This window comes from Notamacropus eugenii, chromosome 1 (genome assembly GCF_028372415.1).
Source record: "Notamacropus eugenii isolate mMacEug1 chromosome 1, mMacEug1.pri_v2, whole genome shotgun sequence".
NCBI classification, from domain to species: Eukaryota; Metazoa; Chordata; class Mammalia; order Diprotodontia; family Macropodidae; genus Notamacropus; species Notamacropus eugenii.
The window spans coordinates 108,688,107-108,715,924 of record NC_092872.1 but is presented as its reverse complement, the minus strand read 5'-3'; the positions used below and the strand labels follow the sequence as shown (position 1 = coordinate 108,715,924).

The following is a 27,818-nucleotide window of genomic DNA, read 5'->3' as shown; positions in this document are numbered from 1 at the left end:
TTTATAAAGGTAGTCTTAAAACCTGGAAATATGTATACTTATGTTTCCCATTTAGTAGTCACCAGTAGTCTGTGATGTTTTAACTTTTCTAAAATTCTATTCAGATTTTCACTTTCTTTCTTTTTTGTTGTTATAATTGTCTAAGTCTGGAGGGGCAAGTTAAATCCCTAACTATTGCTCTCTTATGTCTGTTTCTCGTTATTTTTCCTTCAGATAGGTAAATGCTGTGCTGCTTGGTACACACATACACACACATACACACACACACACACACACAATTGACCATACTTTATTGTCTATGATGCTTTAAGCATGATGTAATTTCTTTGCTTATCATGTTTACCCATTTTTGGTATTGCTTTTTCTGGGAAAATGTTTGTCATCTTTGCATTTTGAAATCTAACCTGAGGTATATTGAATCTACTCCAGCCTCCCTCTTCTGAGCTCTGTGTGAATCTTCATATTTCAAATTTTTCTTATTAAGCAACATACTGTTGGATTCATCTTCCTAATCCATTCTGTCACCCTTCTCAGTTTTGTGGACTGTGTTCCTTCAGAATTAGAATTATTAGTTTTGTTTTTCTTTCCTTCTTTTCTTTTTAAAATGTTTCCTGTTTTTATCCCTCTTTTTACAAAAAATACCCCCCTAAATGTGGTAAAAGAAAGTAATTGGTATCCACATTTGTTATCTTTAATTGGAATGATCTGAACATACTCCTTTTCTTTTCTCATGATCTATGTTGATAAAGTTTTTCCTTACTTTCTTTCCTTTTAATACATCTTTTAAAATTTTGTTCTATTTTTTCTTAATTCTCTTTTTTTCTTAAACTCTCTGTTTTCCCTACAAGGTCTCCCTCCACTTTTCCTTTTCATTTTAATTTGATTTTGATTTGATCTCTCTAAAATAAAACATCTTTATGCTTTTGCCCTTGGACTTGATGAGAGTGAGGTTGATGAGATTTCTGCAAAAAAACCCCAAACAAACCTTAATGTTTGTATATTTTTTTATTGGAATTTAAAGCCAGTGAGTTCTACCCCTCGTTTTTCTCTTTTCTTCCCTTTGTTTATGCCTTTCTCTCTACCTTTACTTTGTTAAGTTAGAATAGCACCTACTCCATCTATGTTCCAAGTTTGTCTGTTTTTGCCCTCTTTTTTGCCTCTTGCAGACAGTAGATTTTTGACAGGCAAATAGTTTCTTTTATGAGATCAGGACGTAAGCATTTATTATCATTTGAACCCTTCAAATTTCTTCTGAAAGAAAATTACTTTTCTAGTTTTCTGTTGTCTACTGAGTGTTTCAGATTTTGAACCCAGCTCTGGTTTTCTTAACAGGAAAGTTTGGAAGTCCTTTAATCTTTTAAAATTCCATTTCCCAATGTTAGAATTATAATTTCACAGGAATAAATATTTTTATTTGTAAGTTTTTAATTTTGATTTTTGTTATATCACATTATAAGATTTCCTTTCCTTTATAGTAGTAGCTGCTATAATATTATAGTGGTTAGCTCTCCTTGAAGGCAGGAAGATCTTGGTTCAACTCTGGTCTCTAATACTTATTGGATTGTGACCTTGGGCTTGGCACTTAACCATCAGTGCTATAAGTTAGATATGTCAAGCTTATGACAAGAAGACCAGCAAACTCCCCAGTGCCATCAGAATCAGATTAAAATGCAATTGATAACCATTTAATAAAAATAATTAAGAATACAATACAACCTAAATAATGTTAACTTCTGGTTTTTAAAGTCAATATGTCAACCTTCAGGATCTGTTTGTATTTGAGTTCAGCACTAAGAAGCTCTGTGGGACTGTAACTTTCAAAGAAGTGCCAACCTGCTTTGGTAGGGACTTCATGTAAAAAATGATGTCTGAGATGCATCACTAACACTAACTCTAATTTCTCACCTGTAAAATGAGGGGGTTGGTCTAGATGGTCCATTGTGATCCTAAAGTGGAAAAAACAAACTATCATTTGCCAATATAAATTCCCTTGTTACATTACCAAAACATAATGAGTTTTGAAAAAAATCATGTAATCTGGAGCTCAAATGGAGATATGATGGAATTTAATCTGGAGATTAATCTAGTTAAATGGAGATAAAGTGAAAAGAAAGAACAATGGACTGGGTTGTCAAGAGTCCTGGGTTCATGTTCCAGGTATCATGGGCCAGTCATACATTTTCTAGACCTCAGCTTTCTCATCTTTTCAATTGTATACAGAAAGGATGAACTAGTTAATCTCATAATTCTAATTCTAATAACCCATGACTCTATAAAATTAAACATTTGCTGTTAAAATACCCCTATGGGAAAAGTTAAAAATATTTATGTGCCTTAGCTACTTAAACATGTAAGAACCTCTATAAGAGAAACAATACATCATACATGTTAATAATATACCCAGATTTATGCATATTGAAAGATGTGTTATATCCCTTATGGATATTGGATATTGGCATATAAGTAGTGCTCATGAATAGAAAAATGATTTTTCAGTAAGGAATTTAAAAACAATATAAATCAAAAACAAAATATTTCAGGACTTATGAAAATATAGCAGCATGGAAAGCTCTAGATAAATCCTCCTCTGCTGAACACCTATGAAAAGCACCATTTGGAACTATAACACAAAATTAAAACACTATTGAGTTCCCCTATTACCATAGTGGTGGTGTATGGAAATAAGGCCAAAACCAGAACAACCAGAAGAATGGGGGATACCCTGAGAAATTAGCCTGAAATAATTGGCATCCTCTAATTGGTTCCATTTTGATAGCAGAAACATAAAGAAATAACATGCCCAGAAACGTTATAGTTCTGTTACAGGCAACAAGACCAGTAAGAACTTGGTGTGTAACTCTAGAACCTAATATCTAAAGCTGAGAAAAGATCAACGTGACTAGGTTCAGAGGAAGTCCCAAGAGTTAAATAAAGGTAACTGTGGTTATGAGCAATAACGTTGTTTCTAACTCCTGATCTCAGGTCAGAACTGTATCCAAGGCTAGGGCTGTGGAAGAAGGCAGGTAGCATTCCACTTAGGTACTACAGAATAGTAGCTTTCCAGTTATATTGGAGGCAGGACCTAGTGCCAGTATAACATTGCCCAGCTCATATACTGTAGTAGGAGATGAGAACTTGGCTGAGTATCTGCATCCAACAGTACAGAAATGAACAGATGCTTGTACTAACACAAGGTCGTAGTCTAAGAACTACAGCTCTAAACACAAGCAAAACAAAGAAACAAAAAAAATTCTCTACTGTTACTCCAGTGAAGAAATTGTGTTAGTCAAAACAATCCCAAGATAAAATACCAGAAAAAATAAATAACTCTGTGCTAATAATATTTAGAACCTTAAAAAAAAGGATTTTCCACTTGAACTCTAAGAATGGGTAGATGAAATGAAAGAAAAGTCAAAACAATAACAAAAAAGAAATTTCTTTTCTAAAAAGAAATAGCTTCTAGAGCAGAAGTAGAAACCTTACCAAAATAGTGAATATAGGGTTTATTTTGTCAGGGAATGGGAGGGAAGGAGAGGAAGATTAAATATTACCTCATATTTGAAACTATGCTAAGTCAACTTTGTTTTATGTCATATTTAGAAATCAATGGAGGTGCCATAAGTGAGTTCTTACAGGCCTTCGATGGACCTTGGGGTATCTTATCAATGTCTTCATTCCAATCTACTGAGTTATCAATGATATTTGATGCTTAACAAATATTTGAATGATGATAAAATAAGACTTACAAGGCATCTTATAGGTCTTGTCCTAAACCCTTAATTTACAGATGAACAAACTGAACCCCTAGAGGAATGAAGTGAGTTTCCCAAAGGTAGCAGAGCTGGAATCCAAACAGATCATTGGCTCCAAAAGACTGCTCTTCTACTAGAACATGGTGTTTCCTCAAACATTCTTGGACGTATTAGTCACTTAAACCAAGTTTGTGTGTGTTTAATATTTTGTTATACCCTGCACTTCCCAGTGATAAATCCTATTCTCCTCCCACTCCACCCAATTCCTTATTCTCATTCCTCTCAACCGTCCTATCCTAAAAACCCAATCTAGTCTTCATGTAGTTGTGTTGTACTGTATTCTTTTCCTTTTATTAAACCATTTTCTTGAAATGAGCAGCTAAGTGGTGCAGTAGATAGAATTCAGGGCCTTGATTTAGGAAGACCTGAGTTCAGATCTATTCTTGGACATTTACTAGTTGTGTGACCCTTGGCAAGCCACATAAAAAAAAAAAAACTATTTACCTCAGTTTCCTTATTTTTAAAATGGGGTAATAGTAGCATCTACCTCCTAGATTTGTTGTAAGGATAGAATGAGATAATTGTAAAGCCTTAGCATAATGCCTGCAATATAGAGAATGCTATATAAATATTAGCTACAATTATTAACTGTTAGAAGAAAAGGGAGAGGAAAGAAATAATGTGTAATAGAATACAGCTATTTTTGCTTTGCCCTGTGCAAGTGAAAAGTAGAAGCATGTCAGGACTGATTAAGGAATAAGACTAGAAAGAACAGTTCTTTATCCTGGTGTTTAGATAAAGTAATGAGAAAAAAATGCAGTTTTGACAGAACATTGTTTTATTTAATCATCTGTAATTCCAGTTGAAAAATACTCTTAGTCATTTAAAACTGATTAAGATAAATGTCTGAAAATGTTTTTATCTTGTGGATCTTTTTTTTTTGCAACTATGGAGACAGGGGAAGTGAACAAGTCTTTATTATTTGTATCTCACTTCATTCTTCACTGAAAAAAAAATTTGAGGTTTTTCAGTGAGAATTCCTTTTTCTCTCTGCTTCCTCCTCTTACCTCATCCCCTATTATATTCTTCACAACACTTTCTGTCTAACAATGTGCCCATTCTCTTTTTCAAAGTCAAACCCTCCATGCATGTCCTCTCCAGTCTTTCCTATTAGATTGATTCTATTGTGCCTACTTTTCCCCTAATCTTTAGTCTCTCCCCATATACTGGTGGTTTCAAAGTCTCCCCCATCTTCTTTTTGTTTTTTAAAAAATTAATTTTATTTGTTTTCAACAATCATTTTTATGAGTTTTGAAATTTCTCCCTTCCTCCTTGCCCCCCCCAAGATGACGTGCAATCCTATATGATCTCTACACATGCATTCCTATTAAACACATTTTCACATTAGTCATGTTGTACAGAAGAATTAAAATGAATGAGAAAAATGAAAATAAAACATAACAAAAGAGAAAATAGTCTGCTTCATTCTGTGCTCCAGCTCTATAGTTTTCTCTCTAGATGTGAATGGCATTTTACATTGTGAATCCTTTGGGAATATTTTAGGTCCTTGCATTGCTGTAAAGGGCTAAGTCTATCAGAAATGGTGTTTGAACACTTTGGCTCTTATTGTATATAGTGTTGTCCTGGTTCTGCTCACTTCACTCAGCACCAGTTCAGATAGATCTTTCCAAGTTTGTCTGAAAGTCAGCCCATTCCTCATGTCTTACAAGACAATAGTATTCCATTACATTCATATACCACAGCTTGTTTAGCCATTCTCTAATTGATGGGCATTGCCTTGCTTTCCAGTTCTTCGCCACGACAAAAAGAGCTTCTATAAATATTTTTGTACATGTGGGTCTTTTTCCCATTTTTATGATCTCTTTAGGATACGGTCCTTGCTGAGTCAAAGGGTATGCACATTTTTATAGCCCTTTGGGCATAGTTCCACATTGCTCTCCAGAATGGTTGGATCAGCTCACAGTTGCACCAACGATGAATTAGTGTTCCAATTCTGCCACATCTTCTCCAACATGTGTTATTGTCCTGTTTTGTCACGTTAGTCATTCTGATAGATGTGATTGTGGTACCTCAGAGTTGTTTTCATTTCCATCTCTCTAATCCATAGTGATTTAGAGCATTTTTTCTTATGACTATAGATAGATTTAATTTCTTCCTCTGAAAACTGTCTGTTCATATCCTTTGGCCATTTGTCAATTGGGGAATAACTTGTATTCTTGAAAATTTGAAATGAAGACTTTCTCTGATACACTAGTTGTAAAAATTCTTTCCCAGTTTTCTGCTTCCCTCCTAATCTTGATTGCATTGGCTTTGTTTGTGCAAAAACTTCAATTTAATATAATCAAAATTATTTATTTTTCATTTCATAATGATCTTTATCTCTTGTTTGGACTTAAATTCCTTTATTTTCCATAAATCTGACAAAAAAGTATTCCTTGTTCCCCTAGTTTGTTTATAGTATCAGCCTTTATAACTAGATTTTGTACTCATTTGGACTTTATTTTAGTATACGGTATTAGGTGTTGGTCTCTGCCCGATTTCCACCACACTATTTTCAAGTTTTCCAAGCAGTTTTTGTCAGTGAGTTCTTATCCTAGAAGCTGGGTTCGTTGGGTTTATCAAACAGTAGACTGCTATAGTCATTGCCTACTGTGTCCTGTGTACCTAACCTATTCCACTGATTGCCTGTTTCTTAACCAGTACCAAATGGTTTTGATAACTGCTACTTTGTAATACAATTTAAAGTTTGGTATGGCTAGGTCACCTTCCCTAGCATTTCTTTTCATTAATTCCATTGATACTCAGGACCTTTTATTCTTCTAGATGAATTTTAATATTTTTTCTAGCTCTATAAAATAGTTTTTTGGTAGTTTCATTGGTATAGCCCTAAATAAGTAAATTTATTTAGGTCGAATTGTCATTTTTATTCTATTAGCTCAGCCTACCCATGAGTAACTGATGTTTTTCCTTTATTTGCTTTTATTCATGAGAAAAGTATTTTGTAATGGTGTTCATATAGTCCCTGGGTTTGTTTTGGCAAATAGACTCCCAAATATTTTATAATGTCTACAGTAACTTTAAATGGGATTTCTTTTTCTATCTTGCTGTTGGACTTTGTTTAGTAAAGTCTCCATCTTTAAAAATCCTTCACTAGTTCCAACCATTCCCGAAAGCGATTGTCTGATATCTTTCCTCCCTTTCTCTTGTAAACTTGGAAAAGTCCAAACCCAGTGAATCCATTTCCTTTCCTCTCATTCTCTTCTAAACCCTCTGTAGCCTGGCTTCTGACCTCATGATTCAGTTTAATCTGCTCTCTCCAATGTTAGCAATAATCGCTCAAACACCTAATCTCATGACGTTTTTTTCAATCCTCATCCTTCTTGACCTTTCTGTAGTCTTTGACACAATTAATCACTTCTCCTGAATTCTCTCTCCTCCATGTTTTCATGATTCTGCTTTCTTTTGATTTTCCTTCTGACTGTACCCTCTCAGTCTTCTTTGCTGCATTCTCATACTTACCAGGTCCACAACTTATGGAGATTCCCAAGGTCTTCTCTTAAGTTCTTTTCTCTCTAAACTCTCTCTCAGTGAACTCAGTTGAACAGTGGATTCAATTACCATCTATATGCCAATGATTTCTTTAGCTTTTGAACTCTCTAGAACTTCCTTTTGGACATTTTCAAAATGATTATTCCATAAAGCATCTCAAACTTTTGCCCCTCTCTTTCAAACTTATTTACTAGTATTTTAAAAGAAATTTTATTTAATCAACAAAAATCTGAAATCCTACATACCCTCTCCCAATTCAGAATAAAATCCAAAACATTTTATATATACACAACATATGCACATATATACATATATGTATACACATATAGACTCACATGCACACACATATGGTCCAGCAAAACAAATTTATGTTTTGCCTATGTCCAAAACATATTTGAGTCAATTTGCACTCTGAACCCTTCATCTCTCTATCAGGAGATGGGTATCATGTTTCATTATTGCTTCTCTGGAATTGTGGTTAGTCTTTATGCTGATAAAAATGCCTAAGGTTTTCAAAGTTGATTGTTTTACTATCTTGTTGACTTGATATAAATTGTTTTTCTGGTTCTGTTCACTTTACTCTGCATACAGGACTTTCCAGCTTTTTCTGAAACCATCTCCCTCATCATATCTTACAGCACAATAGTAATCCACTCATCCAGAACTTTCCAAGTTTCTCTGAAATCATCTCCCTCATTATTTCTTATAGCTTAATAGAACTCTATCACATCCATGTGTGTGATGGAATACTATTGTGCTGTGAGAAGTGCTGAAGGAGATGATTTCAGAGAAGCGCATGTATATGTGTTCTATATCTACAGATATATTGCACATCTATCTATCTACATATGGAGATATATATAGTACACACAAACACACATTATAACTCGGTTATTCCATTTCCCAGATTATAACTTGTTCATCCATTCCCCATTTCCCACAGATTCCAATTCTTTGTCATTTCAAAAAAGATTTACAAATATTTTTGGACATACTTAGGTTTTTCATTTTTGTTTTTTGCTTAGGACTAATTGCTTACTTAATCTACCCCTCTTTCTGAGGGTAGATTCTTTTTCTCCTATTTCCCAGTTGAGTGAAGTGTACTTCTATATTTAACTCTTGTGTGTGTGTGTGTGTGTGTGTATGTGTGTGTGTGTTCCTTCTTTGTTTGACTACTTCAGATGAGAGTGGGGTTAAAGTGTCAATTGCCCCACACTGTGTTGCCTTGGTATGAGTCTGCTGGTACTCTGGTGTGATTCTGGTTGTGTCTTTGTATGGTAGGGCTCTTGCTCTGGTTCACAGCTCTTTCCTGAAAGCTATAGTGCTTCAAGTACAATGGAATCTTGACCTGTCCCCATGCCCCCTACAAAACTCTCTTGGTGTCCCCCTCCTTATAATGACCTGTTTTGGACAAATAACTCATTCTGATCTCTTCAGCATTTCCTCTCAGCATTTGGTATAGAATTTTCTAGATCTGTTTTCTAGGTTTTTTTTGTTTTTTTTTTTTTTTTGCGGGGAGCAGGGGACAGGCAGGGAAGAAGTGTCTGTCTCATTGTACTACTTTCTGATACTCTGGCATCTTGGTTCTTCCTCCTTCCATATTACTGTTAAGGGACCACAGCTATTCTAGCTACCCAAGTTCACAAGCTCAGTGTTATTGACTCTCATTCTTAGCAGCCCACATGCCCAATTAAGTTTCAAATCTTATATATTTCTGTGTGAACTTTTCCTTTCTCTCTAATGATGCCATGGTTAGACACATGACTTTTTACCTTACCCTTGGGAAAAGAGTAATCTGGAAAACCAATAAGATGTCCTTGTCTCCAAGAAGAGAAGTGTCTGCCATACAGAACAAATTAATCAGCTTTTCCAACTAGATAAGTAGATACTTGAATATTTTGAATATATTATTAATATGTAGTATGAAGATTTTGAGTAGGAGCCAAGGGATAAAGCTATCTCCCCAAATCACAAAGTTTGAGGGGCCCATTTACAAAGAAATAAGAATCAGATATCTTTGGAACACAATGACTACTTAGTTTAAGTGATCTATTTCAGAAAATGAGAGTATATATGTATATACACATATATGGATACATTTAAATATGTTTTAAAGAGTAAAAAAACCCACACATTTTTCCATCCTTAAAAAAAAAAACCCCAAAACCACTGACCTTTTATTATACTCATTATGAAATGCCTCAAATTGTGAAACTTTAAACTTGGCAAGATTACAACCTTTTCTGAGGAAGAAATATGAAACAGAACATCAAGAAAATTGATAAGGAGGTTATAACATTTATGGATGTGAAATTGTGTAGTAGAATGTCCCTGTACCCCATGATTCTGAAATATTTTATCTAATATACTTTCTTTGCAAGGTCAGTTAGATTTTTGCCTTCTATGAGTGAACTGTTAAATATAGTATCTTTTAGAAAAGACTTTATTTTTGTTGTCGGTTTAAACATCATATGTACATTTATATAAATACAGTAGAACAAAAAAAGAGGATTGTATGTAAAACTGAAGGTCTCACTTTTGTACAGCTTGTTTTTCTTTTTAAAGTATATAATAAGCTCAACATGTAGCTTTCAAAACTCTCCTTGTCTTCTTTCTTACCTTTCTTCTATTCTTTTCTCTATATTAAAATTCTCTGTATTAAAAAGAAGAGATGATTTGACAGCCATGTGGATTTTTTTTCTTTTTTGTTCTATCCTTTATCTCCCCTCATCCTCCTGCTCCTCCATTCCTCATTGGAAAAAAAGGAAAATCAAAAACATTTAAATAAATATAGTCAACAAATTTCCGTAATGACTGTCAAAAAATGTGTGACATTCTGGGTCTTGAGTTCATGACCTGAAAATCTTTGATTATTTGGAATGGAATTTTTTTATCTTGCATGGTTTTATGAATAACATATACATATGCTGATGGTGCATATAGATGTTATATTCTGACACTCTGTAGAATTTGTTAGTTGCTTCATTTTTTTCGTTGAAATTTTACGGTTGTCTAGGTAGTTGATCATGTCATCTGCAAAAGAAAGCAATTTTGTTTCCTCTTTGACTGTGTTTATTTCCTTGATTTGTTTTTCTTGTTTCATTGCTACAGGTAGTATTTTAGTATCATTTTACTTTCTATTTTTTAAAAAAATTATATGTATATTTTTCATATTTAAAAAAAAATTAAGGGAGCATTTGAATACAGCAGAACACCTAAAGGATTCTCTGAAACTCAATCTCTCCTGTTTTTCGACTTGCATTTATAAAGAGTATATAGAAAATTCCTACATATTATTTATTGTTAAAGTTGTCTAGCTTGTCACTGTTTCTTTCTGAACGTCTTTTCTCTTCTGGAAATTAAAAAAAGTTTCAATAATCCTTTTGTTTTTGGCATCACAATTGCTAAACTTCCTTTTACTCCTTTTCCTTTCTCCTTATTGAAACTCAAGAGATAAGAGGGAAAAGAAAAACAATTGTAATTAATAAACTTAAACAAAACACCTTCACATAATTGCTATGTCTAATTTTTTTTTCTCTTTTGGCACTTGGTGCCCTTAACCTCTCTCTGTCAAGAGATGGGTAACATGGTTGCTCACAGTTCTTACTGAGTCATGACTGGCCATTGCATTGATCAGAGATCTTAGGTCTTTTAAAGTTGTTTCTCTTTACAATGGTGCTGTGTTGTTTTTTTTCTGTTCACTTCACTCTGCTTCAGCACATACTACTGAAATTATCTAATATGTAATTTCTTATGACTCAATAATATTTTGTTGTATTCATTTACTATGATTTTTCAGTCATTCCTTAAAAGATAATCTAAGAATTCCCTTAAGATTCTATTTCTTTTCCTTTCTCCTATAATTCCCCTTCAGGATCAGAAACTTTGTTTTCCTTGCAGTTATTCTTTCCCTATTTTTCTTCCTCTTAATATCTCTCCCCCCATGAACAAGACTATATTTTTTGTAGAAAGAGTTTAAAGAGTTCTTTGTTTTCTCTTTTAAAAAATAAAATTAATGTAATATTGGAATGAATAATCATTGACTGTTTCATAGAATTCACTTATAAACACATCTGGACTTACAGATTTTTTTCTTTAGGAGTTCATGTATGCCAATTTCAGTTTTGATATTGGCTTATTTAAATCAGTTTCTTCCTTTATGGGTGTTTTATATTTTTTGTAAACATTCATCCATGTCTTCTGAGTTACTTTTGTTAGGATGAAATGCAGATAATTTCCTTTACTTCCTTTTCAATATGTTATAAATTATAATTTTTCATTTTATATGCAAATTTGTTTTCCTCTCTTTTAAAATCAGACTTTACCCATTCACCTACTGTTCTAAGGTATTAATTCTCCTTTTTATTTGTTCTTTGCTAGTTATTTCTTTTTGTATCTCTTGTCTAATTTTTTCCAGATCTTCTAGTCCTTGTGACTAAATTTGTTCTTTCTTTTGCACTTTTCAAATATATTTTATTTTTTCCAATTGCATTTAAAATTTTTAACATTTGTTTTTTAAAATTTTGAGTTCCAAATTCTTTCCCTCCCTCCCTTGCTTGGCTTCCCCCATCATTGAGAAGGTAAACAATTTGACATAGGTTATATATGTGCAGTCCTACAAAACATATTTCAGTATTACTCATGTTGTGAAAGAAAATAGACCAAAAAAAAAAACCAACCCAGGAAAAGTAAAGTTTAAAAAGTGTACTTTGATCTGCATTCATTATCTATTTCTTTCTCTGCAAGTATGGATAGCATTTTTCATGAGTCCTTCAGAATTGTCTTAAATTATTATATTTTTGAAATAGCTAATTATTCACAGTTTATCATCATACAACATTACTGTCCTGCTTCTGCTGACTTACTTTGCATCAGCTTATGTAAGTCTTTCTAGGTTTTTCTGAAAGCATTCTTCACATCATTTCTTATAGTAACAGAGTATTCCATTACAATCATATACCACAACTTGCTCAGCCTTTCCTCAATTGATGGGCATCTTCTCAATTTCCAATTCGTAGCCAGTAGAAAGAGCTGCTATAAATATTTTTGTTCATTTTATTTTGGTAAATCTTTTGGGGATGCAGACCTAATAGTGGTATTGCTAGGTATCTCTGTTTCAAAGTGTGTTTCTTGTAAAAAACGTATTGTAGGTTTCTCTTTTTTTAATCTACTCTACTGTCTATTTCTGTTATATGGGTGAGTTCATGCCATTCACATCCACAGTTACAGTTATTGTCTATTTCACTCCATCCTTTTCCGCCCTTGTTTATCCTCTCTTTCCTTTCATTCTGCCTTTCCTCAAAAGTGTTTTACTTCTGACCACTGCCTCCTTTAATCTGCCTTCCCTTCTACCAGCCCTCTCCCTTTTCTTCTCCAGTTCCCCTTCCTATTAGATAGATTTTTGTACCTGAGTGTGGATGTTATTGCCTCTTTGAGTCAGTTCCAATAAAAGTAAGGTTCAAGCGTCCTCTCTTTCCCTTCACTGTAAGTGCTCTTTTGCAACTTTTTTCTTGAGATAGTTTACCCCATTTTCCCCTTTCTCTTTTCCCTTTTCCCAGTGCATCACTCTTTCTCACCCCTTAATTTTATTTTTTGTATAAATTGGTAAATAAACTTGGTAAATAAACTCGTGGTGCCCTTTGTCTGTGTGTACTCCTCTTAACTGCCCCAATAATGTAACGTTCTTAGGCATCACAAGTATTATCTTCTTTAGGAATGTAAACATTTACCATATCAAGTTCCTTATGATTTCTCTTTCATGTTTAACTTTTTATGCTTCTCTTAAATTTCAAGATATTCTTTTGAGATTCCATTTGGACTCTCAGATTTACTCTTTTCTTTTAGTTTTACCCCTTGTGTTTTTCTCAGTCCAAGATTATTTTTTCATTATGTTCAGGATTTATTTCTGTTTGCTCATATCCCCAGTCTCAGTTTCTTTTTGGGGACAGGGTTATTGTTTAGGTCAAACTCTGTTCCTCTGTTTCTTTCTGAACTATGTGAGTAAGGCACTGCTTGAACTTGGCGGGGCAAAACTAGATTTCATCTTCCATAGGAATTGTTTGATCTTGCCTCAAGTTGTTTGGATGCTACATTGGGCCATGTCTCCCTTGCTTTCCCCTCCATATGTTGATCTGGACTAGTCTTCTAATACGATTGAGAATGGGCCCTGTGAAATAATCCTTCTCTGGTCTTGCCCCATCTCCTGCTGTGCTTTGCACTTTATTCTGCATCTTACCTTAGCTATGTCTGTTCCATGCGTCCAGATGGTTCAAGCAGTCTCTTCGTGCAATCCTGTAGTGATGGAAAAGTTTATAGATAATTTTTTTTGGAGGGGGAAGGCAAGGCAATTGGGGTTAAGTGACTTGCCCAAGGTTATACAGCTAGTGAGTGTGTCAAGTGTCTGAGGTCACATTTGAACTCAGGTCCTACTGACTCCAGGGCCAGTGCTCTACAGTGTTACCTAGCTGCCCCTGTAGGTGTTGCTTTCTAAATTTCTTTCACATTCCTCCTTATGGTGTACTTTAGAGTGTTTGTAGGGGAACTGGGATCCTTTCTGTTCTAGTATCTTGATATCTTCCCACAAATCACTACAGGTATTTTCCATAGGCATCAGCCAAGAGTATTTTGGTGTGATTTTTTTTAACTTCAATTCAAAATTTTATTAAGAAACTCCTATGTGAAAAATACAAAATTTAAGAAAGCCATTATCCTGCCATCATGGAACTTAAACTCTGGATTTTATGTGAGAAAACAAATAGTTATAAAATGCCATTAATATTATGGGGGTCAATGACCATCATTTAAGGCTTCTCTATTATTACATATCATTTTTAAGCAACTACCTACCACCTCCTATCACATAATTAACAGCATCATTAATTCTGCCAATTAGCAGATCATCAATTTAATGTCACTTCCAGTCACTCCTGAAGTAGATCTTCACAGAGGATTACTTGACCCAGATACCTATAGGTCACAGTCATTTTATTAAGATAATTATTTAAAATAGGGTAACCTTTGAAGGTGATAAATTCAGTCCAAATCTGTTGAATGCCAATATGACTAAACCGTATACATTAGAATTAGACTATTATTTGTTTCTTTCTTTATCACCTTGTTTCATATCCCTCACATCCAATTTGTCTGAGCACCTGGGTAATCAATAATTATTTTAATTATAGTACTTGCAGCAGAGGCTAGCTATTCCCATTTGGGCTTTCTAAACGGCAAAAAAGAAAATTCTTTTTGGTGTAAGACTTGTTAGAGTATATCTGTGTAAACCACATTCAAATTTGATTCACTTCCTGATCAGTTACTTACTAAGCCAGATATTCAAGCATCATGTCTCTCTTTCTAGGTAAAACTTTACATGGCATGGCTTGGTTTACTTAGTCCTTTTTGGTTCCACAACAACAACATATGTAAGCAAGAAGTGTAAATATTTTAGCCTTGACATTTTGGTTTTTTTAATGCAGTAACAAAAAACCTTAGATCTGGATCATGTAGTCTTTTTTCTTCTTGTCTCCTCTTATTTCAAAATGTCATGTTAAAGTCATGTTCAAGCATTAGGACAATCTTCATGGCCTTGGCCTTTTCTAGGAAAATTGGTTTAACCAGTCTACTTTTGGTCATAGCACCTGTTTTCTGAGCATGTAGAAAATGTGTGAGTATGCTGGTTTGTAGGTACATAATAATAATAGATAGTATTTATATGAGTCTTTAAGGTTTCCAAAGAGGTTTATAATTATCTCATTTAGTCACAACCACCTAGTAAAGTCATATTCTAACCCCCATTTTACAAATGATGGCAGAAACTGAGATAGCTAGAGATTAAGTAACTTTCCCAGAGTCACTTAACTAGTAGTTGTCTGAGGTCCCATTTGAACTCAAGTCTTCTAGAAGCCATTTTCATCCCTCTATTCACTGTTCTGCCTCAAGTATACATGTATGTATATGAATGCATGTACACATGCACATACACGTATGTGTATATGTGTGTGTATGTATGTATTTAGAATATGGTTAGCCTATCTGTGTGGTCATTTTGTGAGGCCGGTACTTTCTGCCTTTGTAAATTCTTGAGATTTTGGCATTGTTGCAGTGTTGTTAGTGCAAAGAAAGGACCTAGTAGAATTACGAAGTCCATTGATTGTGTGTTCTGGTTACTGCAAAACAAGTGCATTTTTGTGAAACTTTGTATCAATTAATGAATAGATTTCAACAAATACTATATATAAATTTGAGAGCTAAATTGTCTGCTCATTTATTCTCATCTCACGTTCTAAAGGAGTTTAGTATGTTCTGATTCCTTTTAACTAATACACATTCATACACTTTAATTAATTGATTGACTTTGAGCCTCCACCTCATAAATTTTAACTCATTCAATATGAAACTTTTGTTCTATGAGCTAAAAAAAAAAATCACTTTTTAGCTGTGTAACTAAAAATGCAAAGATCCATTTAAATATTTCAACAGTCTACCAGTGGTTTAAAAGAGATCACAGACCAAGTGACCTCTAACTAGCAATTGTTCACTCCTCTGTGGAGAATCAAAATAGCTTTTTCAGTCTGTGATTCAAAATCTCTCAAGAATTCCTCTCAGGGTATCTTCTCCGCAGCATGAGTTCAAGTTGATTCTTTCAATATATTTCTTCAGTTTTTTGCAAAGATGACAGTTAAGTCACTAATTCTCCTAGGAAATTCTTAATCTTAATCCTTTCTGGAACTCTCCCTCTCATGACAGTTAGCTATCCCCAGATGGCAGTTAAACTCTTAGCGAGATTCTGTTTTCTCTTAGAGATACTCTGTGAGAATGGCTATTCAAGCTGGTGTTGCATATATATCTTCCAGGTGAAAGGGTTTGTTAAACAAAGATAAAGGGTAAAACAGTCCCCACCCTCAGGGAACATAACATACAAGGGAAGCAACATTTTCAAACATAAAGAATAAAGTAACTTGGCCACTTCATCATTAGCTGAGGCTCTATGTGACATGGGACAGCCTGGAGTCAGAAGGAGATAAGTTCAAATTTGGCATCAGACATTTTCTAGCTTTGTGACCCTGGGCAAATCACTTAACATGATAAACTGAAAACTGTTAAATATTTAATTAGGCATATTTTGCCTTAAGATAGATGATAAAAATAATAATAATGCTTGGGGAGTAGGGATGGGGAATTACTTACAGACCTCTAAGCTTATCCTTATCTGTGAGGCTCCTTGGGATTTTCTGTTTGGGCAGGGTCATAAGATCTTTTGAACTCTATGAGAGAAGCTGCTGAAATTCTAAAGAACTTAACAAATTTGCTTAGAGTAAGAGTGAGTTGTCTGATAGATGGTTTAGCTAGTACTTATGAAAATTATGAAATTGTCCCTCTTAATAAATAGTATGTACTGAAGTGTTACACCTTTGAGCCAATAGTAAAAATAGACTTTAGATTTACAGATTTTCTTTAACCTTAGGAATCAGTAGGCAATATAGATATCTGTTAGTATGGGAGCTTATAGTAACCAGTGGTTTTTCTGGGTTTTTGAGTAAACTGTCATGAATTCACCGATGTGAGAAAAATTACAAAATGTGATTATTCTAAATTCCTTGGTGAAGGATTTTCTATCCTTGGATCTTCACATCCTCCCAAACCACAACCAGACAGACCTCCTTAGAGTTGAGTTGTCCCTCATGAGGGTGCCATGAGTGCCAGCTCTAGTAAGCCAGTGAACATTCCTCCTCCTCCTTACCAAAGTTTGGCCTAAGAACAGGTGAAATTTACCATTCGGAAGGTTTAGATAGAGCTAACCATAGAACTCTAATAATATCTTGACTGAGGCATAATATAAAAATCACTCTTATGAAAGGTGGAGTTTCAAAAAATCTCTCCCAGGTGTGGAAAATATGTCAGATACTTACTTTAATGAATTTTTTGATTAAACTTTTCATGGGAGATAAGAAGAAAAAACTTTACCAGCAAGTGCTTTTATTTCTCAGTAAATCAAACTAACTTTTTCCTGTGCTCTGACTTGCCAAAGGGAAAAAAATATTGAAAAAAAGTGAAAATAGTAGTCTTCAGAAAGAAAATCTCTCTATTTACTTTTCTAATTCTGGCCAAGTCAGAGATACAGACAAGAGATAGTAAAGATAAGAGGAAAGTTAATCTTTTTCCTCCTCTAAGAATTTATGGCATTTTCCCCATTTGTTAAATTGTCAAGAATATGAACAGGCAGTTTTCCAATGAAGAAATTAAAACAATTTATAGTCATGTAAAAATGCTCTAAATTATAATTGATTAGAGAAATGCAGACTAAAACAATCTTGATTTGTCATTTTATACCTACCAAACTGGCTAAAATGATAGAAGGGGAAAGTGACAAATACTGGAGAAGATGTGGAAAAATTGGGACACTATTCATTTTTGTTGGAATTGTGAACTGATCCAGCTATTTTGGAGAGCAATTTGGAATCATGCCCAAAGAGTTATTAAACTAGGTATATCTTTGGCCCAGTAATACCACTTACTTAGTCCATTTCCAAAAATGATTAAAGACGAAGGAAAAGAACCTATATTTTCTAAAATGTTTATAGCAGCTCTCTTTGTGATAACAAAGAATTGGAAATTTAAGGAATGTCCATTAATTGGGTATGAAAAGTTGTAGTATATAATTGTCATAGAATACTCTGTGTTGCAAGAAATGAGCTCAAGAATTTTAGAAAAACATGGAAAGACTTACATGAAATGATGAAGACCAAAATAAGCAGAACCAAGAGAACACTGTATACAGTAACAGCAACATTGTTTCAAAAATTACTTTGAGCAAATAAGTTATAGTCTATTATGAAGAGCCAAATTAACTATAAAGGGCATAGTAGGAAAGATACTACCAGCATCCAGAAAAAGAACTGATAAAGAGAAGTATGCATAGAATAATTTACATATATACATTTACATATATACTTATCTGAGTCTAATGATAGCCATCTCTAGGGTGGGGGGGTTGGGAGGGAAGAAAAAATTTACTTGATAAATTTTTTGTATATTTGAAAGGAAAAGCAAGTTGCACATAGTAGCTTTGCAGTTTTGTTAAGGTCAGGGAAACATAATGTTGAGGTTTGGGGTGCTCAGGATTCCAAAATACTGACACTGTGGGTCCTCCACTGGACAATAACTCATGGATTATTTTAGGGCAAGACAGAAAGTGATTTCAGTGATTCAAGGGAATTCAAGCTAGTTTGAAAGTAGTGTCTGTGAATGTCACAAAAGAAGAAAAAAATGAATTTGCAGTGTGCAGTTTAGATTTTAAGAATTTGCCGTTATTCAATTTTTCTTGACCATGGAAAGACAGAAGCTTGTTTGAATTAGGGAGCAACTTCAAAGTAAGTAAAATTTAATCTGAAGAGTGTTTTGTGTTGCCACTGTATTTCTTCTCTGGATGATATAACAGAACTTAATTGTTTTGGCAAGCTAGAAGCAAAATCATCCAAAAGTATTAGGATAGACCATGCATTTGTAAGTTTTAAAGAACTCTGAAGGCAACAATGTTGTGATTAATTGGTTTTTGTGGAATCTAAACTTGTGCTAAATTGTAAAGGAAAAATTCAGTGGAGTGAAGATAAGTTCAATAGATAGTTTGGGATATGATTGGCAATTAAGAATACAGGAAATAATAGAATAGAAGAAAGTAAGACGGAAGTGTCAGATCAGAATATGGAAATAAAAAGGGCTTTAATCAAAGTTTTCTTAAGGAATATAAAAAGAAAAGAAGAAAGTCAGTTTAAGCAAGCAGGGATGAGAGAAGAATAGGTAGAAAGTTTAAAAAAAGTTGGAGTACTGAAACAGTGTCAATGGAAGGTTTGAAATGAAAGTGCTATGGAATTTTGGAATGAGGTTTGAGAGACATGGATTTTTTTTTTAATTCCATGGAGAGAAGAAACATGTTTGGATATTCTTTTTGATATAGAAAATACAAAAATTTGGAGCTTAAAGTTATTTGGGTGAATATGCTAACACTATTCTTAAAAGGTCAAGTCCCAACCCTGAGGGTCTCCCAAGAACCAAAGTAAGGCCAAGAACCAAAGTAAGGGGATGGGAATGTAAGACTGACAGTTTTCCTAGGGTTAAAAACTGTGGACAATAATAAATGCCTTGGAGAAAGCAGAGAGAGGACAAAATGTACATTTTATCCACCCTCTTAAAGTATTGGTTGGGATTAAATTAAGAAAACCAAAGGAATTCATTTGCCTCATTAGGTGATTTTAAAAAAGGGGAAAAATACCACCACAATATTATTTTTTTAAACTTAAGCTAACTGAAAAATAGTGGACCCTGAAATTTAAAATGCTGGCAGGAAATTTTCCTTGGGAAAACTGAGGTTCTAAATATTAACATCTGAGTTAAAAAAAAAACCCCAAACTGGTTTGCTTGGAGTTTTGTCCTGAAACTAAATTATGTGGTCTGATTTACCATGAGATGTGTGCTCGTTAGGAAAATTGTAGTAAATAAGAACCTAATAGAAATAACATTTGCTATTTGATCTTAAAACAGTATGTTGGAAAATGCACAGATTAGGAAAAACTGAATTGAAATCCAGTCTCAGAAATTTATTAGTCATATGACCGTAAGCAAGTTACTTCACTTTTGTTTACCTCAGTTTCCTAATCTTAAAGGCTATACCCACCTCCAAGAGTTGTTCTGAGTATCACATAATTGTAAAGCACTTAGCACAGTGCTTGGCTCACTTGAGCACTATCTATATGTTAATAAATATAAGTATTCTATATTGGTATTGAATGCCAAAAGTAATAAAATGAATGATTTTCTATGTAGGATGATTTGGAAATGCATTCCATGAATTAATTTCACCTATCTGGTTATGAGTTTTATTTACTGTTTTAAGTACATGGCATCATGTACGTTATTGTGTTTCAAAAATTTTTCTTATATTGTGAAATTTGGGAAACTATTGTATTAGAAATGCTGTTAGAGAAGTATTTCCCATTTTAATATGACTGCTGTTAGATTATGAATTGAACTTTTAAAAGAATATGATCAAAATACTTCACAAATATTTAGTGGGGTATATTTTCCTTTAAAACTGGTAATGATAATAACTTATTGTTGGGATAGAAAGTCTTCTTTAAATTATCCTTATTAGTGAAGTTCTTTGGGGTTTTCTATTCCAGCAATTTGTGTAACTGGGACCTCTAGCCACAGTGGGGAAATTTTCAGGTTTGCTTGTAGTTGGGTGTTTATTTAAAATTATTTGGCTATCACTTATGAAAATTATGAAATTATAGCTGTTAATAGTCTATTAAAGTTACATCTTTAGCCACCTCAGTAACTTTAGGTCCAAAGATTTCAGTTTTACTTCAGAGGTGAATATGCAATACCAATTGAAAGCTTACTATAGTCAGCATTTTTTTATGGGATTTGAAGTCAACTTTCATATATTGCGCTGTATTGGTGAAAAACCAGAGCATAATTATTCTCAAATTATAAATAAAGGGTAAAAAATTTATTCTTTCTTCTCTGTACTCATTGTTATTGTTGTCACAATATGAGGAAAATAATAACAACAGCCCCAAGTTGGGACTACTGAAATTTTGTTATTTGAGCTAAAATCTCCAGGGATTCTAATTTGATAATGCTCTAAGCTTTGATTTCAGGTGCGATTGTCTGAATTGTCAGCAAGCCAATATGACACCATTCAAGGGAAAACACCATGTGTTGCCCAAAGGGAGAGCAGTCTGGAAACTGCTGCAGGTGGTTGTCTGTGCCAAGGAAAAGCTGAGAAGACAACCTTGGTATAGGCAAAGGTAGGCTCTTCTTGACTTAGTTTCCCTATTGTGCTATTTTCTTTCTGACAGGAAATTTTCCCAACTAGTTAATTTTGAAATTGGCTTTTGATATTCTTTGAATAAATGTGCAACTTTGCCACATAACTGGCCATCAGATATGACTCATGCCTGGAATCAAACTAAGGGAGTTTTTCCCCTGTTATGGCTTATGTCAGGTCATTCTGTGCCCTTGCAAGGAGAGGCTTGAGATCATCATAACCATGTCTCTCTTTTTTCTTTTCATAGCAAATTTCTATAATCAGGGCAGGGTAGTTAGATGGCACAGTAGATAGAGTGCTGGCTCTGAAGTCAGGAAGACTCATTCTTCTGGGTTCAAATCTGACCTCAGACACTTATTAGCTCTGTGACTCTTGGCAAGTTACTTAAACCCTATTTTCCTCAGTTCCTTATCTGTGAAATAAGCTAAAGAAGGAAATGGCAAATCAGCCTAGTATCTTTGCCAAAAAAATCATACCAAACCAAATGGGGTCACAAAGAGTCAGATACAGCTGAAATGACCAAATAACAAAAATAATGTGGTCGACTGGACAGTAGAAGTTTTGTTGTTAAAATGCTAAATCTAATAACTAATAGATTAATAGTAATCAATTGTAAAAATGAGTTAATATAGCAGAATACAAGTATCAAAGATCTTATTATTTTCAATCTGGAATTTACAGTCAATTCCATATCCTAACCCATTAAGTAAATAGATTTTTGGGCTTGCCATCTATTTGCTAATAGTTACTTATTTCTGTGTAAGACTAGGTCCTTGAAGTACTTTATTATTTCAGGGTGATATAGGGATAATGTTGTCAAAAGGGGGGATAAATAAAGTTGTAAACATTTTCTAATCAAATGGAGTAGCAAATTATGAGAAAGCAACAGAATCAGTCTGTTTTGTGTAAGAACTAGTATTAGGACATCCCTCTGAGGATCCTTCAAATACAGAATTTTCGGATATGATACTTAAATGTTATCACTTAATAGAATACTTTCTCTTAGAAATTGATAACCTGGACTTCTCCAAAAACTTTCTTAAGTTTGTCTTATCAAACCTCTTTCTAAAACTCCTGACCCTTTACTTTTAAACTCTCCATTCATATTTTCAGTACAAAGGACTCCATCTTTCTTTAATATTCCTGCCATTTTGCCATTCTTCTTACATCTCTATTTGCTTAAACATCTCTCTTGCAGGGTTTTTTTTCTTTCTGGTGGACTTTGATTAAAGCCTAAAAATATCCAAACTTAATTATCTTTTTGCAATATGATTCCTCACTTTGCTTTATCTTCACTAATTTCTTAAATCCATTGCATCCTATTTCTTAACCATGTTGTAATGTACATTTCATTGAATCTCTCCTGTTTAGATTTCCTATAAAATATCAACAGCTCAAATTTTACTTCTTAAATTACAGTCTGTTTTAATTTAGTGACTTAGCTACTAATTTACCTAAACAATTAAATTCTGTTAAATCATTTCAAACTGGCTAAAATTCTTCTTGTTTTCTATTATTTGAAACCTTCGTCTACTGGAATATGTTTATCATTATCCAGCAAGGGGAGGAAGGCATGTCCTTTTAATCTTAATCCTAGAAACAAAACTTTAAAATTCCACTAAGATATTTTAGCATTTGCAAAAACCTTTACTTTGTAATATGGAAGTTTACAGTAAAGATATTTCAGTTAAAATTTTTAGTCTCATAAATTTATAATGCTATAAATTTATATTAACCAGTAAAGAAAGATTTTCATCTCTGTAATCTCCAATGTAATCTCCAGCCTAGCCAGGGTTCCAAGGTTGTGAAGGCAGAAAGAAAGAATCTCTTTTTTCCATCTTATCTCCCACTGAAAGTCTAATCAAAAAGGTCAGTGGAAGTAAGTCCTTGCTCAATGCCACAGAATATATGGGAGAACTCTTTTAGGAATGAGACTTCATTAATCTTCCCCACCTTTGTAAGCTTCCTTTCTGTGCTTACTTACTTACTGCTTTTTTTTTAATAGATGACTAGGTGTTCCACTTGAAAGTTCTCCAAGGTAAACAAGAGCTTATGTGATTATGTGCACTAGAAAATTTTGGAAGTAGAAGACACCATTGAAACCCACCTCACTTCTTGCCAAACACAAATTTCCTTCACAAATCTAGAGTCATCCTAAGTGGAGAAATGTAAAACTAATATTCCTCTTTACCAGAATATCTGGTGGCTACTGGTTATAGACTAGGTATCTCAAGAGAGTTGAGGAGAAAAAACAGGAGGAGAAATAAAAAGGAAAAGCTCTACTAAAGGACCAAACCAATCACATTTTAACCAGATCATTAGTTTATATGATTTTTTTCTTTTGACCTAGTCATATTTTAGGAGTTATTTAGTTTTCATTTAATTTTCAATCAGAGATTTTCAGTTTTCAGTTCAATTAGAGAATTTTCAGTTCAAAGAATCTATATTCAATTTAATTTTTATTTCACTTTGTAAAGAAAAGAGTTGTTTTAATATAGTTTTTCTGTTTTTGTTTGTGAAGTTTTAATCCCTTAATCCATGGTCAATTTTTATGAAGGCATCATGTACAATAGAGATATAGGTGTATTCTTTTCTATTCCCATTCAGGATCCTCCATAGGTCTATCATTCATAACTTTTCTAAAATTTTACTCATCTCCTTAACATTCTTGTTTATATTGTGGTTAGATTTACCTAGGTTTAAGCACGTATTAATTGACATTCCCTACTACTACTGTCTTTTTTTTTAAAAAAATGATTATTTAATCCTGTAACTCATTTATCTTCTCCTTTAAAAAATTTTCATCCTAAATTGGAACACTAATGCATTGTGGGTGGAGTTGTAATCTGATCCATCCATTCTAGAGAACATTCTGAAGTACTATGCCCAAAGGGCTATGAAACTCTGCACACCCTTTAATCCAGCAATACGAAAACAAGGTCTGCATCCCAAAGAGATCGTAAAAAAGGGAGGAGGACTCACATGTACAAAAATATTTAGAGCAACTCTTTATTGTGGCAAAGAATTGGAAATTGTGTCAGTGCCCAACAATTGGGGAATGACTGAACAAGTTGTGGTATATGAGTGTAATGGAATACTACTGTTCTATAGGAAATGATGAGCAGGAGGACTTCAGAAAAAACCTGTAACAACTTATATGAACTGATGCTGAGTGAAGTGAGCAGAACCAGGAGAACATTGTACAAAGTAACAGCAACATTATACAATGACCAACATTGATAGACTTAGCTCTTAGCAATACAATGATCCAAGACAATCACAAAAGACTTGTTATGGAAAATGCTATTCATACCCAGAGAAGAAACTATGAAATTTGAATGAAGATTGAAGCATGCTATTTTCCCTTTATTTTGTTTTTTCTTCTCGTGGTTTTTCCCTTTTATTCTTATTCTTGTTTCACAATGTTACTAATGTGGAAATGTTTAACATGATTGTACGTGTGTAACCTCTATCAGATTGCTTGTTGAGTGAGAGGAGGAAGGAATGGAGAAAAATTTGGAACTCAAAATATTACAAAAAAGAATGCTGGAAACTATCTGTACATGCAAAAAATAAAATATTAAGCGTAAAAAAAAAGAATTTTACATCCTATGCCATTTGGTACATTTGTGTTTAGGATGCATTTGTCTTTTAGGAAAATGTAGTTTCCCTGGTTATCTATTTTAATTAGGTCAGTTTTACTTTTGCTTTGTCTGAGATCGTTGTTGCTACTGTTGCCTTTTGTATTTCAGCTGATACATATGAGAATCTGTTCCAGTCTCATATTTTAACTCTACGTGTACTGTTTCTTTCTCTTCCTTTTTTAAAGTCTTGCAAAACATTTCTACATTATCTGCATTGTGAAAGAAAAGAAAGCAAGAAAAATGAAATAAGAGAAAGTAAAGTTCAATTTGTACTTAGTGTTCATCAATTGCCTTTCTGGAGGTGGATATCTTTTTCACCATGAGTCCTTTGGGATTGTCGTAGATCATCATATTGGTCAATGTAGCCACAGTTCATTGTTGTTAAAAAATTGCCATTATTATGTGCAATGTTCTGTCAGTTCTGCTCACTTCATTTTGTCCCAGCATATATGTCTTCCTACATCCCATTTTTCATGTCATATAACACAATAATATTCTGTCATAATAGTAGTGGCATTATTGAGCAAGAGGGATATATATTTTGTAGCCTTTTAGGTATAGTTTCAAGTTGTTTGCCAGAATTATTAGATGAATTCATAGGTTTACCAGTAGTGCATTAGTGTACTGATTTATCTATATCCTCTCTAGCATTTGTCATTTTCCTTTTCTGTCATGTTAGTCAGTTTTATAGGTGTGAAGTGGTACCTCAGAGTTGCTTTAATTTGGTTTTTTCTATTAATGAGTTAGGGCAAGTTTTCATATAACTATTGATAGCTTTGATTTCTTCTGAAAACTGCTTCTTCATATTCTGTAACCATTTATCAACTGAAGCTTGGTTCGTATTCTTATTAATTTGATTCAGTTTCCTAAATAATTGAAAAATGAGAGCTTAATCAGAGAAACTTGTAAAAAAAATTACCACAGTTTCCTTCAGTTGGGACTTCACTGGTTTTGTTTGTGCAAAACTTTTTTAATTTCATGTAATCAGAATGTGGCTATAATGGACAATCTTGCCTTACCTGTGATCTTACTGGAAAGGCTTCAAGTTTATCCCCATTTTAGGTAATGCTTGATCCTGGTTTTAGGTAGATATTACTTATCATTTAAATAGAAGTTAACAGGAGCCAAGATGGTAAAGTAAGCAGTAAATGGCTGTAACCCTCCCCCATTCACCTCCAAACAAGCATAAAAAATAGCAATCCAAAACAAATCCTAGAACAGCAGAACCAACACTGAGATGGGGTGAAACAATCTTTTAGTATAAGAAACTTGGAAGATTGCTAAGAAATGTCTGTGTCACTTGGGTAAAGGGAGAATGCAGTCCTGGACCGAAGGCATCTCAGCAATCCAGCAGCAAGTCTCACCTCAGCAAACCAGTGGTAGATCCTGAGCCCTAGTGTAGTGGAGCAGGGAAATGTCAACACCAGGGACCCTACATGCCTCAGCATAGCCAAGGTAACTGGCAGACTCTAGCTCTGAGGATCACCATGTATTTCAGTATAGCCCCAAGGAAGCAAACAAGCTCCAGTTGCAAGAATTGCACTATGCTTCAGCGTAGCCTCAGGGAAATGCAGAAATACCCCACTCATCTCAGCACATGCCAGATACCAGCAGTAACACCCCACCTGAGCACTAGGTAAACTGCCAGACCCCTATGGCCTCCAGCAGCACCAGCCACTACTCACCCCATCCCCTCTCTGTAGCACCAGACACAAGCCTTAGAACAACATCAGTGCAGCACCTGCTTAACAGCCAGGACCTGCAGCCTCTGACACAAGAAGACTGGGACAATGCCCCTTCCACTCCAGGATCCTAGCTCAAATTCAAAAGAAAGGAAAGAGGCCAAAAAGAAAAGCAAAAAAACACAAAACAAAACAAAGCAACAAAAAGCTTTCCATGGAAAGTTATGGTGACAGGGAAGATCAAAACATAAATTTAGAAGAAGACAACAACAGGAAAGCACCTATGGGTAAAACCCCAAAGAAAATGCGAAGTGGTCCTAATCCTAGAAAAAACTCATGGAAGAGCTCAAAATAGGAGTTTAAAAATCATATAAGAGAGGCAGAAGAAAAATATGGAAAAGAAATGAGAGTGATGCAAGAAATTTATGGAAAAAGAGTCAACAGCTTGGAAAAAGAAAATAACCTGTTTAAAAAGTAGAATTGTCCAAATGGAAAAGGAGATACAAAAATCCACCGAAGAAAGCAACTTCTTCAAAGTTGGAATTGGGTAAGCAGAAGCTAATGATTCCATGAGATATTAAGAGTCAATCAAACAAATTCAAAAGAATGAAAACATAGAAGAAAACATAAAATACCTCATGGGAAGAACATCTGACCTGAAAAATAGATACAGGAGAGACAACGTCAGAATCATTGACTACTTGAAAGCCATTATCAAAAGGAGGACCTGAACAGCATCCTTCAAGAAATTATCAAGGAAAACTGCCCTCATGTCCTGTAATCAGAGGGCAAAATAAGTATTGAAAAAATCTACTGATCACCTTAGGAAAGAGATCTAAAAATAAAAATCTCAAGGAACATTATAGCCAAATTTTAGAACTATCAGGTCAAGGAAAAAATATTGTTAAGTAGCCATAAAGAAACAATTCAGATATCAAGGAACTGCAATCAGGATTATCTAGTATTTGGCAACTGTAACATTAAAAGATTGGAAGTCATGGAGCATGATATTCCAGAAGGCAAAGGAGCTAGGGCTACAACCAAGAATCACTTATCCAGAATATTAAACATGATACACTGAGAGAAAAAATGGTTATTCAGTGAAATAGAATGATTTCAAGCTTTCATAAGAAAACCAGAATTAAACCAAAAATTTGATCTCTAATATGAAGACCCAAAGAAAGTGTCTAAAAAGGGAAAAGAGAATATAAGAATTGAATGGAACTGAACATCATTGCATGGGATGATAATACTTGTAATTCTTAAAAATTGTACCATTATTGTACAGCTAGAATGAATATACATAAGCAGAAGTACCAGTACAAGGTGAATTTGAGGGAAT

General features: G+C 34.0%; 1 protein-coding gene and 2 long non-coding RNA genes across 5 annotated transcripts in view; 1 reads left to right on the top strand and 2 right to left on the bottom strand.

The window, feature by feature from the left end:
- LOC140505751 (uncharacterized) overlaps positions 1-2,427 on the bottom strand; it is a 45,178-nt gene extending 42,751 nt beyond the window's left edge. The window contains exon 1 of the long non-coding RNA XR_011967648.1: positions 1,906-2,427. This is a non-coding gene — a long non-coding RNA (uncharacterized lncRNA). The remainder of the gene's footprint in view (positions 1-1,905) is intronic.
- ROR2 (receptor tyrosine kinase like orphan receptor 2) overlaps positions 1-27,818 on the top strand; it is a 320,282-nt gene that overhangs the window by 45,346 nt on the left and 247,118 nt on the right. The window lies entirely within an intron of this gene.
- On the bottom strand, positions 2,453-17,044 carry LOC140505747 (uncharacterized). Its single transcript, XR_011967645.1, has 3 exons — positions 16,513-17,044; positions 13,558-13,613; positions 2,453-10,355 (listed from the first exon to the last, which is right to left on the bottom strand). It is a non-coding gene; the product is annotated as an uncharacterized lncRNA (long non-coding RNA).